Here is a 12,986-nt window from a genome sequence, read left to right on the forward strand (position 1 = left end):
CACACACACACACACACACATTACCGAACTGATTTCGCTGCAGGCAAGAACACTTAACGAAAGATGTTTGTCTCACCTTCTTGACTCCGCTCAGAACACCTTAACTCACTCAGTACGGCCAGTCCTCTGTTCTCCTCTACACAGACCCCTCGGATGTCCAGTGGGTGTCTGAATGACCCAACCTTTAGCTTCCGTCGTCAGAATGGTGGTATTCTTTCTCAACGTTCACCTCTTCAGTATAAGACCCTTCCGCTTGCAATATTTTGATGATGGTAACTGGGATGAAACGCTGTTAACGTCGTCTCTTTCGCCGTTCGTATGGAGAGAGTTAACCACCTCTCCAGTCCAGACCCAGTACACCCCTACTCCCTACAGTCTCCCTCACCCCCTGCTGGGCCTGAAAAGGACTCAGCAGTCACCACTCTGCCTCCTCCTCCCAGCAGGATATCTCAGTGCAGTGGAGTGATGGCCTAGAGGTAACGCGTCCTCTTAGGAAGCGAGAGAATCTGAGCACACTGGTTCGAATCCCATCGTCGCCAGTATTTTCTCCCACTCCACTAGACGTTGAGCGGTGGTCTGGACGCTGGTCATTCGGATTAGACGAGAAACTGAGGCCCCGTGTGCAGCATGCAGTTAGCGCACGTAAAAGAACCCGCGGCAACAAAAAGGGTTGTTCCTGGGCAAAATTCAATAGAAAAAACCCACTTCGATAGGAAAAACAAACAAAATTGAAGGCAGGAAAAAAAAGGTAGGAGCTCTTAGTGTAGTGACGCGCTCTCGCTGGGGAGAGCAGCCCGAATTTCACACAAAGAAATCTGTTGAGACAAACAAAAAGAGCGATACAGAATACAGAATAATACAGGCGTAGCGAGGTCCAATTGGCCTATGTTCTGTATTCCCTTTTCGCCTACCCTTTGATCGTACCGCCAAGCCTCAAAATACAGAATAATACAGGTGTAGCGAGGTCCGATTGGCCTATGTTCTATATTCCCTTTTCGCCTACCCTTTGATCGTACCGCCAAGCCTCAAAATACAGAATAATACAGGTGTAGCGAGGTCCGATTGGCCTATGTTCTATATTCCCTTTTCGCCTACTCTTTGATCGTACCGCCAAGCCTCAAAATACAGAATAATACAGGTGTAGCGAGGTCCGATTGGCCTATGTTCTGTATTCCCTTTTCGCCTACTCTTTGATCATGCCGCCAACCGGACCTCTGAATGACCCAACCTTTAGCTTCCGTCGTCAGAATTGTGGTATTCTTTGTCAACATTCACGTCTTCAGTATAAGAGCCTTCCGCTTGCAATATTTTGATGATGGTAATTGGGGTGAAACGCTGTTAACGTCGTCTCTTTCGCCGTTCGTATGGAGAGAGTTAAAGTGTTCAGTGTTCAGTGTTCTCTCTCTCTCTGTCTCTCTGATCAGCTTGTATGAACACATAATTCTATAATTTCTCTCTATGGTGTTAAGACGAAACATAATGATGCTGACCTGAGTCGTCGCTTGAGCCTGTTGTCCCGGCTTGTTCCTCGTTGTGTAGAGTTGGTAGGATTAGGCATCCCCCCTCCCAAATACCCCCACTCTTTGGAACATCTTGATTTTTTAATTTATTTTTTTGGGGGGCCCAGCTAGCCCCTGAGTGGGTGAAGAGCGAAAAGTAGTAGTCTGCTGATAAAACCCACATAGAGTAGGTGTAATGTTAACTTTTTTTTATTTTTTAAATCCTCATCTGTCTAGTTCTTTATCTTTTCTGTACGACAGCATCTCTATCTCCACGCAACCCTCTAGTCGCGGCAGAGTAATCGACATGACGATAGTGGCCGTCAACTGGATGATGATGATGATGGCCTCTTTCGTCTCATCCATACCACTACCACAACCACTCTCTCTCTCTCTTTCTTTCTCTTTCTCTCTCTCTTTCTCTCTCTCTCCCTCTCTCTCCCCCAGAAACCACGTTCCTGCTACGAACCAAAATCTTTAATTAATTGTCTGCTTTTAGGGTAAAGAAATGTTGTGCCCACGTTCTCTCAAGGCCTGACTAAGCGCGTTGGGTTACGCTGCTGGTCAGGCATCTGCTTGGCAGATGTGGTGTAGTGTATATGGATTTGTCCGAACGCAGTGACGCCTCCTTGAGCTACTGAAACTGAAACTGTGCCCACGATGCTGGTCCCATTCCTCTCTTTATTTTCGGTATTTTGTGTGTCTCATTTTGTATGTGTGTGTACCTCCATTGCAAACAGGCCGGTGGCCTTGCAGTGATATATTTCCGAGTTCTGAGTTCTCTCTCTCTCTCTCTCTCTCTCTCTCTCTCCCCGATCTCTCTCTCTGTCTGTCTGTCTGTACCTCCTTTGCAAACAGGCCGGTGGCCTTGCAGTGATATATTTCCGAGTTCTGAATTTTCTCTCTCTCTCTCTCTCTCTCTCTCTCTCTCCCCCCGATCTCTCTCTCTCTGTCTCTCTGTCTGTCTGTCCGTCTCTCTGTCTGTCTCTGTGTCTCTCTCTCACACATTGTTTATTTCTCAGCAAATTATGTTATTATCTTTTGTTGCTGTTCAAAATACCACTTCATGAGGGGCTATGGCGTATATATGAAAAAACCATTCGTTCGTTCTCTCTCTCTCTCTCTCTCTCTCTCTCTCCCACAGACACACACACAGACACACACAGACACACACAGACACACAGACACACACACACACACACACACACACACACACACACACACACTTATTTTCGGCATTAAATCGTAGAACAGATACATTTTTCTTCAATGCATATTTGTGTATCAAAAATGCAAACGCATGAGAGCTCTCTCTCTCTTTCTCTCTCTCTCTCACACACACAGACACAGACACGGACACACAGACACACACACACACACACACACACAACCTTATTTTCCGCATTAAATTGTAGAACAGACACAATTTTCTTCAATGCATATTTGTGTATCAAAAATGCAAACGCATGAGATCTCTCTCTCTCTCTCCCTCTCTCTTTCTTCCCTCGATCTCTCTCTCTCTCTCTTTCTCTCTCTCTCTCCCTCCCTCCCCCTCTCTCTCTCACACACACAGACACAGAGACACAGACACACACACACACACACACACACACACACACTTTCTCCGACTCTTATCTCCCTCTCCTTCCCGCTCTCGTTCGCCGCTTCCGCTTCATTGCTGCCACCTTCCCTTCAGGTAAGTTTTAATGACACAGGAGGGGGGTGGGTTGTGGGTGTGGGTGTGGGTGTGGGTCAGTAAGGAGGGGGTGGGTGTGGGGGTCAGTAAGGACGGGGTGGAGTGTGGGTGTGGGATGAGGCTGACTGACTCTCGCACCTCACTTGTCTGCACCCCCACACCCTTTATTTCTCTGTCTGTCTGTCTCTGTGTGTGTCTCTCTCTCACTGTCTGTATCGGTGTTTTATTTCTCTCCGTTTGACTCCGTTTATCTCTCCGTTTCTGTCTTCTCTCGGTCTGTCTGTCTCTTTGTCGAACGAACGAATGTTCGTTCATTCGTTTTGATCATTCGTTCGTTCTGTCACTTTGGACTCTGTATGTCTCCATGTCTCTGTCTCTGTCTGTGCCTATCTCTCTCTCTCTCTGTGTCTTTCTCTCTGCCTCTCTCTCCTCTGCCTCTCTCTCCTCTCTCTCTCTTTCTCTGTCTCTCTCTTTTCCTATCCGTGCTACAGAACAGAGGCGAGATAAAAGGCGGGCTGTCCCAAATGATCGTTTAACTGTCTCCCCTTCCACCCCCTTCACGCCCCTCTCCCTCTCTCCTTCTCATTCTTGCCCACCTGGGAGCCAGCCATCTACCCCCCCCCCCCCGACACACACCCACCCCCTTCCGCTTCTCTCACCCCCCCTCTCCCTCCCTCACACCCCTTCCCCCCCCCCCCAGACAACCAGAAAGTTTTTGTCCGAGTCCCTCCTCCACCACCCCTCCACGCCCGTCCCCCTCCACCCGCTCCCCCCTCCCCCCCCAAATCCTTTTCACTTTCTTTCCTTCCCCACTACACCACCCCTTATTAGCTGACTGCTATGTACAGCAAGTTTCTCTCCATCCTCGGGTAGTTATCTACCCCTTTACTTCCCTTACCGTCCCCCTCTCCTTCCTTTCCCGTCTTATTTTTTCTTTTCTTTTTTTTTTTTTTTCATCATAATTCCTCCCCGACCCAACTCTGATCGTCCAAGATTGTGTGAACACCACCACCACCACCACCACACCACACCACACCACGCCACCACACCACCACCATCACCACCCCTACCACCACCACCACCACACCACACCACACCACCATCATCACCACACCACACCACCACCACCACACCACCACCACCACACCACACCACACCACCACCATCACCACCCCTACCACCACCACCACCACATCACCACACCACACCACACCACCACCATCACCACCCCTACCACCACCACCACCACCACCACCACCACACCACCACCACCACCACACCACACCACCACCCTCACCACCCCTACCACCACCACCACCACACCACATCACCACACCACACCACCACCATCACCATTCCTACCACCACCACCACATCACCACACCACACCACACCACCACCCTCACCACCCCTACCACCACCACCACCACCACACCACCACCACACCTCTGGATACTTCCGTCGTGTCCGACGGATGAGTAGGCAGGCAGCCCACCACTACTACTACAACCAACCTGACTCTCACACCCAACCCCCCCACCCCGTCCCTCACCCCCCCCCCCCCCGTCTCATCCCCATGCAACTAATCGCTTCGACAACCCCCCTCTCCACAGTAAAATGTAATGGTCGTCCAGGGGACAAAGGTGCAAACACTTCCAAGAGACAAGCAGGGGGGGAGCGCATGGGGGACTAGACGAGAGCAACTCAACTTGTCTCTCTCTCTCTCTGTGTTCTCCATCACCTATCACACTTATTCACAGCGGCTTGTCCTTTGTATAGAAAGGGGGGTGTGGGGGGTAGTCCGACCCGAACCGATTGGGAATCAGTGATTCTTCACGCCTTCAGGGGAAGAGACCACGGAGAGGGTGGGGGGTGGGGAGGGAGGGAGGAGGTTGGGGTGGGGGGGGGGGGAGCGTAGGGGGGGTAACGAGGACGCTGGCTACTACACTTTAAAGTCCAGTCACCCTACCTTCCGGAAAAAAAAAGTGCTGTGAGGCTTTTTTCTTTTTGGTTTTGGTGGGTGGTGGTGGTGGTGGTGGTGGAGGGCAGGATGGGTGAGGGTGAGAGAGGGGGAAGGGGGGAGATTTGGAGACTGCTACTACTACTACTACTACTACTACCCTGCTCACAGGTAGTCAGCAAGCCAGTCAGTCCCTTGACTAATTGGTGTAACGGCTTCCACAGCCTCCCTCCCTGTTCTCTAAAACCACCCCTCCTCTCCCCCATTTCCCCACCCCAAGTGGATCGTTTAGAAACCGATTTTGATCCTCCTCCGTTTACCTGTTCACTGTTCACGAGGGCGCTAGAAGCCTTTGAAGGGAGGTGAACGGTGAACGAACGCCTCTTCCTCTCGCTTGATACGAAATCAGCCGCGTCATTTCTATTGTTGTAGTCGTCGCTACCTGTGGTAGGTAGGTATAACGGGATGTTACAGGGAGACAGTCGCTGTTGTCTCACTCACAGCGTGTCAGTTTGGTCACGTTTGCGGTCTTAAGACGGTTTTTTTTTGTTTTCAGTCGGCGTCACGCCTTTGGTAGTCGGTGTCTTTGTTTCGGTGCTGTCTGGCTCCATAGAGGGGGGGTGGGGGGGGGGGGGGTGGGGGTGGGGGGGGGGACACCTGGGATGTTCAATTGTGTAGAAAAACGTGGACCTGAGGAGTAGAGGGATAAGTGTGGGTGATGGGAAGTTTGTGTGTGTGTGTGTGTGTGTGTGTGTGTGTGTGTGTTCGTTCTTTAGTTTAACGTCTTTTCACTGCAAGTGATATTAGACGAGGGTAGGAAAAAAAATCGAGTGGGCAGAGGGGGAGGGGGGAGGGTATTACTGTGTACGCATGCGAATAAGTGAGTGTGTGTGTGTGTGTGTGTGTGTGTGTGTGTGTGTGTGTGTGTTACATATAGAAAATGGTTGATTTAAGTTGTGTGTGTGTGTGTGTGTGTGTGTGTGTGTGTGTGTGCAATCGTTCGCGCAGCGTGCGCGTGTGCGTGCGTGCGTGCGTGCGTGCGTGTGTGTGTGTGTGTGTGCGCGCGCGATTTGTGTAAGTGTGAGCTGCGGCTTCAGTGTCTTGGTTTCCTTGTTCTTGGTCTGATTGCTGTGGCGATCGTTCGAGGGATTTACATCCGTGCTCCAATGAAAGGAAACAAATTGCTCCCTCCCCCATCCCCCCCCGACCCCCTTTGAAGCGGACACGACTTGGCCCATACCATCGTTCAGTTTGAAAATCAAAAGAAAAAGAGGTGTGGATGATAGGATTGGGAAAGTGGAGTGGTGGGGGGGCAGACGGGCGAAAAACCAGAACAACATGATAATGTGTATATGTATGTACATATGTATGTGTATACATAACAAAAAAAGAAATTTGGTGAAAGTACAAAAAAAAAAAAAAAAAAGGATAAAGAAAAACAGGCTTTAGAAATGTCGTTCTGCATCTTGTTAGCGGTTCAAGTTCATCGTATACTATAAAAAAAACAAACAAAAAACCCCCACCAAGCAGCGATAGGTCGATTAAAAGTTTCAGTTTCAGTTTCAGTAGCTCAAGGAGGCCGTCACTGCGTTCGGACAAATCCATATGCGCTGCACCACATCTGCCAAGCAGATGCCTGACCAGCAGCCGTAACCCAACGCGCTTAGTCAGGCCTTGAGAAAAAAAAAGTAAATAAATAATGGATAAATACATAAAAAAGAACTACTACTACTAATAATAATATGTGTAAGACACAAAAACTTAATGAAGTCAACTATAAAAAAAAGAAAAAAAGTAATAATAATAATAATCAACGCGCTTAGGCCTTGAGAAAAAAGTAAAAAATAATGGATAAATACATAAAAAAGAACTACTACTACTAATAATAATATGTGTAAGACACAAAAACTTGATGAAGTCAACTATAAAAAAAGAAAAAAAGTAATAATAATAATAATAAATAAATAAACTAAATGAATGAAAAAGACAACAATGATGATAAATAAGCAAATAAATGTAAAACATGCAGACACACATTCACACATACACACACACATATGCATAACAGACATGCACCAAACATGCATTTTCACGGACATGAAAGCACAGTCAAATACACATAAACGTACATGAGCCCCAACACACACACACACACACACACACACTATCCCGCACCCCCTCTACCCCCCTCCTCCACACACTCATTTGTAGGCTACGTATCGCAGGGGCCGGTCCTTTATGATGTCTAGTTTTCGGAGCTGTAAAGCGCATTCCAAGGCAAGGCATGGCACGGCACGGCACGGCAAGGCAAGGCAAGGCACGGCACGGCACGGCAAGACACGGCACGGCAAGGCAAGGCAAGGCAAGGCAAGGCACGGCAAGGCAAGGCAAGGCAAGGCACGGCAAGGGAAGGCAAGGCACGGCACGGCACGGCAAGGCAAAGCAAAGCAACGCACGGCAAGGCAAGGCAAGGCAAGGCAAGGCAAGGCACGACACGGCAAGGCAAGGCAAGGCAAGGCAAGGCAAGGCAAGGCAAGGCACGGCACGGCACGGCACGGCACGGCACGGCACGGCACGGCACGGCACGGCACGGCAAGGCAAGGCAAGGCAAGGCAAGGCAAGGCACGGCAAGGCACGGCACGGCACGGCACGGCACGGCAAGGCACGGCACGGCACGGCACGGCACGGCAAGGCAAGGCAAGGCAAGGCAAGGCAAGGCAAGGCAAGGCAAGGCACGGCACGGCACGGCACGGCACGGCACGGCACGGCACGGCAAGGCAAGGCAAGGCAAGGCAAGGCACGGCACGGCACGGCAGGGCACGGCACGGCAAGGCACGGCACGGCACGGCACGGCACGGCAAGGCAAGGCAAGGCAAGGCAAGGCAAGGCAAGGCACGGCAAGGCAAGGCAAGGCAAGGCAAGGCACAGCAAGGCACAGCAAGACAAGGCACAGCAAGGCAAGGCACGGCAAGGCAAGGCAAGGCAAGGCACAGCAAGGCAAGGCAAGGCAAGGCAAGGCACGGCACGGCAAGGCACAGCAAGGCACAGCAAGGCAAGGCAAGGCAAGGCAAGGCAAGGCAAGGCACAGCAAGGCAAGGCACAGCAAGGCAAGGCAAGGCAAGGCACAGCAAGGCAAGGCAAGGCACAGCAAGGCACGGCACAGCAAGGCACGGCAAGGCAAGGCACAGCAAGGCAAGGCACGGCAAGGCAAGGCACAGCAAGGCAAGGCAAGGCACGGCAAGGCAAGGCAAGGCAAGGCAAGGCAAGGCAAGGCACAGCAAGGCAAGGCAAGGCAAGGCAAGGCAAGGCACGGCAAGGCAAGGCAAGGCAAGGCAAGGCAAGGCAAGGCAAGGCTATGAGTTTATTTCGTGTGCCCCTTGTGGGCATTGAAACAGTACATACATTTACCTTTTACACATATCCTGTAAATAAGAGAATGATGTAAAAAAAACAACAAAAAAACCTCGAAATAGGCTCATTCGTTCAATCATTCAGTATGCGCATTGACAAGTACTATTTCGCTCATAATGCAAACAGACAAAGAATTTTCCTATCAAGAGACAAAATATTAATGAAAAGAACTACGTATAGAAGAAACTAAGGATTCAAGTTTTAACAGTAATCTTTTTTTTCCCGCCCTGAAAACAATAAGTAACCCTTTCACCGCCAAGCTCGCATTTATGCACAGGCGTGGTAGAGGACCCATGTCACTGAAAGTTGACCATTCACTGGTCTGTTATCCATGAACCTACTGCTCTTAATGTTCGGTGGTGGTAGGATAGGCCATATTTTCTATAGATCGCATGGGGGGATTTCCAGCTATTCTTAGCCACTGTCTTTTCTGTGTTTATACCACAACGGAATTTTGTACTGGCGGTGGACGGGCGCAATAGCCGAGTGGTTAAAGCGTTGGACTGTCAATCTGAGGGTCCCGGGTTCGAATCACGTGACGGCGCCTGGTGGGTAAAGGGTGGAGATTTTTACGATCTCCCAGGTCAACATATGTGCAGACCTGCCAGTGCCTGAACCCCCTTCGTGTGTAAATGCAAGCAGAAGATCAAATATGCACGTTAAAGATCCTGTAATCCATGTCAGCGTTCGGTGGGTTATGGAAACAAGAACATACCCAGCATGCACACCCCCGAAAGCGGAGTATGTCTGCCTACATGGCTGGGTAAAAACGGTCATGCACGTAAAAGCCCACTCGTGTACATGCGAGTGAACGTGGGAGTTGCAGCCCACGAACGCAGAAGAAGAAGAAGAAGAAGAAGACTGGCGGTGAAAGGGTTAATGGGATTTGGGCGGATTCTATAATTAATCTAGACAAACATTTTTGTCTGATGCTTTCAACAAAAAAAAGGGCACACAAACAACTTGTGGAACTCGTCAGCAGTGTCGTTTATGGAGCAACGGTTTCTAAATATACTTATCTTTTTTTTTATGACTCCTATTTTCATCGTCAAGACACCATGCCCGTGTGTGGCCGGCCGGTTCCACTCCAGCCGTTGTCGGTATCCTGTCAACTTCAAAGGCGCGTCGTGGCCTTTGATGTCCAGCCTTCCAGGGCTCTTCAGCGTGTTCCACAGTACGCGGAGTTCGAACCATCGTAACAATGATGCTTCAGTTGGTGGTGGCTATCTTGTTCGTTTGTGGGGTGAGCGAGGGAGATCTAGCCACTTGTATAGCATTCCTCACGTACCGTTTTCCATGTGCTGCTGTGTTAAAAGGACATGCACGTGCGAGTTCGGTGCTTTGGAGGCCACAATCCCCATATAATTTTTGACTGTAGCTTGATGAAGCCTTTTGTACACGAAAGTGTGTCTTCACAAGTGACTGAGAACGTTGATGTTTTTGACTTTTTGCATTCATTATCAGTTGTTTCGCTTGTCAGTTTAACGACTTCTCTTTTACGAAGTCCTTTAAGTAATTTCCTGTAACTGTATTTAGAGGAGTTTTTTTGTTTTGTTTTTCTTCCAAATTTCACCCACAGTTTTACCCTCATTTGCCCAGTTTCCCCCCAACCCTCCATTCATCCACATCTCCCACCCCTTCTAACCGATAATACTCAAATGTATTTATCAATACTTTAACAAAATGTCTTCAATCACCGATATGTGTGACGGGACATTAAACAAAAATTCCTCCTCCTCCCCATTTGCAAAAGTTCAATGTTCTTTTTCTTGGGGGGGAAGAAAACGAATGCAGACACCTAGGCTTTACCTGAATGAACCTGCTGAACAGTTCTTCTGTGCGGCGCCCCGGTGACTCTCCACAGAGTTGAGGAAGGAGAAGAAGAAGAAGAAAGAGAAGAAGAAGGAGGAGGAATAGCAGAAGAAGAGGAAGAAGAAAGAGAAGAAGAAGGAGGAGGAATAGCAGAAGGAGAAGAGGAAGAAGAAAGAGAAGAAGGAGGAGGAATAGCAGAAGAAGAAGAGGAAGAAGAAAGAGAAGAAGGGGGAGGAGGAATAGCAGGAGAAGAAGAAGAGGAAGAAGAAAGAGAAGAAGGAGGAGGAGGAATAGCAGAAGAAGAAGAGGACGAAGAAAGAGAAGAAGAAGGAGGAGGAACAGCAGAAGAGGAAGAGGAAGAAGAAAGAGAAGAAGAAGGAGGAGGAATAGCAGAAGAAGAAGAAGAGGAAGAAGAAAGAGAAGAAGGAGGAGGAATAGCAGAAGAAGAAGAGGAAGAAGGAGAAGAAGAAGGAGGAGGAATAGCAGAAGAAGAAGAAGAGGAAGAAGAAAGAGAAGAAGGAGGAGGAATAGCAGAAGAAGAAGAGGAAGAAGGAGAAGAAGAAGAGGAAGAAGAAAGAGAAGAAGAAGGAGGAGGAATAGCAGAAGAAGAAGAGGAAGAAGAGAAGAAGAAGGAGGAGGAATAGCAGAAGAAGAAGAGGAAGAAGAGAAGAAGAAGAAGGAGGAATAGCAGAAGAAGAAGAGGAAGAAGAAAGAGAAGAAGAAGGAGGAGGAATAGCAGAAGAAGAAGAGGAAGAAGAGAAGAAGAAGGAGGAGGAATAGCAGAAGAAGAAGAGGAAGAAGAGAAGAAGAAGGAGGAGGAACAGCAGAAGAAGAAGAGGAAGAAGAAAGAGAAGAAGGAGGAGGAATAGCAGAAGAAGAAGAGGAAGAAGGAGAAGAAGAAGAGGAAGAAGAAAGAGAAGAAGAAGAGGAAGGAGAAGAAGAAGAGGAAGAAGAAAGAGAAGAAGAAGAGGAAGAAGGAGAAGAAGAAGAGGAAGAAGGAGAAGAAGAAGAAGAGGAAGAAGGAGAAGAAGAAGAGGAAGAAGAAAGAGAAGAAGGAGGAGGAGGAATAGCAGAAGAAGAAGAGGAAGACGAAAGAGAAGAAGAAGAAGGAGGAGGAGGAGGAATAGCAGAAGAGGAAGAACAAATTCCCACAGCCTGCAGTTCTCTAAGTCAAATCCCACCCCACCGCCACCCTCCAGTAACTCCGTCCCCCCCGGATTAAACCAATATTTCCCCCACCCAGGCGCAAAAACCAATTTGATCAGCGACCACCGAGTCCCTCCACTTCCACTCTTTCCTCTTCGGGGGGTAATGACGTCACCGTTCACTGTTGGCGTTCCCAATTTTGTCACGGCCCTCAATCAGGAAAGGACAACTCCGCGCATGCACGGACCTCGATCTGCTTTCTACGGGTGTCTTATCAACTTCCAAGGCGTCACGGCCTTTGATGTCTCTCCACCGCGTTCAACGGTGGCGGAGTTCGAAACATCATAAATGAGGCTTCAGTTAGTGGCCAGCTTGTTTGTTTTGTTGTGTGTGCGAGGGGTAGCTGTTTTTTTCCACTTGAACAGCATTCTTCACATACCGTTTCCATGTGTTTCTGTGTTATTAGGACATGCATGTGCGGGTTCGCTGGTTTGGAGGCCACAAACCCCTTTTGCAAAACTTCGGTTCTCTGTGGGTGAGCGAGAGATCGCTATCCACTTGAACAGCATTCCTCACATACCGTTGCCCCTGTACACGTAGACTGTGTGAACGTAGACTGTAATATGTCGTGCACGTGCGGGTTTGGATCGGAAGTTGGAGGCCACAAACCCCATTTGCAAAATTTCGCTTTTTCTTAAAAAGTAAAAAAAAGTAAAAATAAAATAAAGTATGCAGACACCCAGGCATTACCTGAATGAATCTGGTGAACACACACACACACACACACACACACACACACACACACACACGTGTAATCAATTAACAAACAAAACATTTGGTTAAAAAAAAACCCCAAAACAATGACATTTACGCGATATCAGTTTTGAAAAACCGCGTTAGGTCGAAACGGTTGCGCAGTCGGAGAGACAAAAACTTCCACGGCAAAACACCGTCTGGAGCCAAAGTTGTTTTTTTTTTTTTTTCTTCAGAAACAGTTCATTGCAAAACATTTTTAACCATCAGCAAAGCCTTTATCAGTGCGTTGGGATTTGCGAAGATCAGAGTGTATTATCCGCCCCATTCCTTCACAACATTTTTTTTTCTTTTTCTTTTTCTTAGATTTTAAACAGCAGTCGTGGTTTTGCATCTACGGATCAGTCCGCATGCTTTGACACCACTCCGTGAAAACTGAAAACTTTTAATCGTCTGAAGGATTTGTCAGAATAAATTTTTAGATATTCATTTATTTATTCAACTATTTACCCCCGGAAACGGAGTATGGCTACCTACATGGCGGGGTAAAAAAAAGAAAGAAAAAAAAGGTCATACACGTAAAAGCCCACTCGTGTACATACGAGTGAACGTGGGAGTTGCAGCCCACGAACGCAGAAGAAGAAGAAGAGGAGGAAGAAGAAGAAGACGAAGAGGAGGAGGAAGAAGAAGAAGGAGAAGAAGAAGAGGA

This window comes from Babylonia areolata, chromosome 17, assembly GCF_041734735.1.
Source record: "Babylonia areolata isolate BAREFJ2019XMU chromosome 17, ASM4173473v1, whole genome shotgun sequence".
Lineage (NCBI taxonomy): Eukaryota > Metazoa > Mollusca > Gastropoda > Neogastropoda > Buccinidae > Babylonia > Babylonia areolata.